Source organism: Orcinus orca, chromosome 2 (assembly GCF_937001465.1).
Source record: "Orcinus orca chromosome 2, mOrcOrc1.1, whole genome shotgun sequence".
Taxonomy (NCBI): Eukaryota; Metazoa; Chordata; class Mammalia; order Artiodactyla; family Delphinidae; genus Orcinus; species Orcinus orca.
This window is the reverse complement of record NC_064560.1, coordinates 56,630,986-56,634,502: the sequence shown is the minus strand read 5'-3', so window position 1 is coordinate 56,634,502 and position 3,517 is coordinate 56,630,986.

The following is a 3,517-nucleotide window of genomic DNA, read 5'->3' as shown; positions in this document are numbered from 1 at the left end:
TAGGACTGTCTTTAGCTGTGGGTGAAAGATACCCTAAAACAACAGTGACTTAAACAAGACAGAAGTTACTCCACGTGGGAGGAGGAAGGTCTGCTAGGGAGGGTGCGGCATGTTGAGGCTCAGGCTCCACCCCTCCCAGGCTCGGCTGTGTGCGGCTTCCATTCCCAAGATTACCTCATGGTCCATGGTGACTGCTCCAGCTCCAGCCATCATGTGTACATTCCTGCCAGCAGAAGGAGAAAGAGGGATGAAGGGCTTGCCCACTCTTTTTAAAACTACTTCCTGGAAAATAAAATAAAAAGAAATAAAAATTAAAAACTATTTCCTGGAATAGAAGTTCCTCATGGTGCTGCCACTCACACTCCATTGGCCAGAACTGGTCCAGCTAGCAGTGTGCCACGCTCAAAACCAAGGGTACCACTATTAAGGGAGGAGAAGATATGATGGGGCCCGCTGAGGGAGCCCAGGCAGGCACCACGTACCTCCCCAGCAGTCTGCGTGTCCTGGGTACTCGGGAATAGCCACTGTCCATGGCTCAGGTGGTCTGGTCGCTCCTCACCTCCTTTGCTATGGTCTGAGCATTGTGTCCCCCCAGTGTTGGGAATCTGTACACTCAGTGCAATGGTGTGTTGGTGGGTGCTTAGGTCATGAAGGTGGAGCCTTCCTTAGAGATTATTCATTCGAGATTATAAGAGACCCAGAGCTCCTTAGCCTCTCCATTCCGCCTCGTGAGGACACAGTGAGAAGTCTGCCACCCAGAAGAGGGCCCTCACCCAACCCTACAGATACCCTGATCTGAGACTTCCAGCCATCAGACAGTGAGAAATATATTTCTTTCTTTTTTTTTTTTTTAACGTCTTTATTGGGGTATAATTGCTTCACAATGTTAGTTTCTACTTTATAACAAAGGGAATCAGCTATACATATGAGAAATACATTTCTGTTGTTCGTAAACCACCCAGTCTGTGGTACTTTGTTACAGCAGCCGGAATGCATGATGACACCCTTTTCTGGGCCTCCCATTCTCTGTCTAGAGACAAGAATTCTGGGCCCAGAGTTTTCGTTCCATTACTTGCCGGGCACCCAGTTTCATTGTAGCCTTGGCTTTGAATTCGTCACCCAGCCTTACCAAGCCCGGAGTGAAGGATCTTCCCCAGGGTGGTTACTGGCAGAAGAAGCACTAAAAGAATCAGGGACTTCTGTGTCCCCAGACGTCATGGGGGACATGACTGTTGGAGTTGGCAACAGCGCTGTGCAGAGAAAGCAAACGGAAAACAGCCTGCAGCCGCCCTTCCTCCCGTCCTTGGGTCCTTTGCGCTGCGCCTCGGTTCTGCTGGAAGCAGCTGGGCTTCCAGGGCCCTGAGAAAGAAGGGACAGTTCACGGGGATCCTGGCCCAACCCCCCGGCCCGAACCCCCAGTGCAAACTTTTCCCAAAGTAGCTTCCCCACATTTCGTGTCCCATGTTCGGATGAAGCCTCAGACACCGGCGTGGGCTGGGCCAGAGCAGCTTCCTCCTCCCGGGAAGACCTGCCCCATAGAGAATTCCAGACTACAAGCTGTCTGGTGCCTGAATCCCCAGCTCTACCCTGAGCTTCCTGACGTCGGGGAACAGCTCCCCATCCACGGTGGCAGTCGGGAACTTGTGCTCACTGGCGGGAGGAGGGGAGCGCTGGGTCCTGCCTGGTTGGGGGATGGGGGCTGGATTCAGCCCCCTCTCCTCCTGCATTGAGCCTTCACACCTCCCCTGACTGGAGCTGCCTTTCCAGGGCCTTTGTCCTCTGGGTCCACCTGGGGTACCTGGGCCCAAAGTCTCGGCCCAGCATCACCTCCATGGCCAGTGATCCCCGCCCCCTGCACACTTTTAAGCAGCACCTCTGTGGGGCAGGTCCTGGCCTGGCTCCCTGTCTCACCTCAACCTCTTCCTCTCAGAGGATGGCAGAGGCCTGCCTCCCTGCTCTGGGGTCTCTTCCGTGGAGAGGCCAAGGGCCTGCCCAGGGTCCAGAGTTTGGGGACAGGCAGAGCCAGGAGGGGAACCGCATCTTGGTCCTTCTCTGCCCTGCCTGCCGGCTTCAAGCAAGACGGTCCTGAGGGTGCCTCCAGGAAACTGCCCACGCAGAGAGCTCCAGGTTGCATCCTGGATGTACGGCATCCTCCCCGCTATGGCGGACACCAGTGCCGCTCTCCCGTCTCCCACCCCTCCTCTGGGGCAAATCGCATTTTCCAATCAGCAGATCTCCTACAGAGCAGGCTCTTCTTGCACCCAGGCTTGGCCCTCCTCCTGCACAGAGGTGGGGCTGTGTTCCCTGCTCCTGATCCGGGCAGGGTGCCACCTCGGGGTAAGTGAGGCCAGGTCACAAAGGATGAGATGGTCTCTACCTGCCTCTCTTGGGACCGTCCCCTTTGAAAGGCAGCCTCCCTGCTGTGAGGAAACCAAAGCTGCCCCGAGGCCATCTGGAGCCTCCTCGTGACCGTCCCAGAGGCACGTGAGGTGGTGACTCTTCAGATGACTCCAGCCCTGAGCCTGGTGTCCCCTCCCACCGCGGCCGCTGACGTCACCCTCCTTGCTGGGTTTGATGTGGAAACTCGGCTTCTGCGCACCAGTGCCAAATCAAATCTCGGAGACAGAGTTCAGGTGAAGTAGAAAAGAACAGCTTTACTGCTTTGCCAGGCAAAGGGGGGACACGGTGGGCTCGTGCCTTCAAAACTGTGTGTCCCAAGCCCAGGGGGATTTGATGAGTCTTAGAGCAATGGTTCAAGGGAGGGGTTGCTGACAAGGAACAGGGTGTGTGCAGGGCCTGCACTCCTTTAACCTGGCCTCAGGTGGTCTCCTGATGTGTTTCTGTGGTTCTCGAGTTTATCAAACTGTGACCTCCTCTCTGGAATGAAGAATGCTTCATCAGATAGTTAACATCTTCCTTTTGTTGGGGTTTAAGTCTGCAGAAGAGCTCAAAGATATTGTTACGTGTATCCCTTGAGGGGGACCCAGGACCCTTTCCCAAGGCTGCGCTGCTGCTTCTTGGTTATTTCTCCCTTGTCTCTGCATCCCCTCCCTTCCCTGATTAGCAACCGTTTGAATCTGCCCTTTGGAACTCACGGAAGGTCATGGGGGCTGGAGCCTATTCCCTACAAACAAGAAACAGGGGACACAGAAAGGCTTCCATGCCCAGGAACCCCACAGGGTCCTGCTATGTTAAATGTTCTTTTCCAAATCCTGACCTTCAACATCCAGGAGCACAATAAAATGATCTAAGCTGCTGCATTTGGGGGTAACTCGTCATCACCAGCAGCAGTAACAGAAATGGCATCTTTCTCTTACAGAAACGTAACATCTCTTGCTCTCTGGTTACATCTTCCTGCCCACCCACCATGCCCCCCACCCCAGAATCACATGTGGCCATGTGACTAGCTTTGGACAATCAGCCTGAGTGGAAATAATGTGTGACCGCATTTAATTGCTGGCCTTGACTCTGTCCCTCTTCTGAAGGCACGAGTGACAGTGCCATCTCTGTGGGTCAC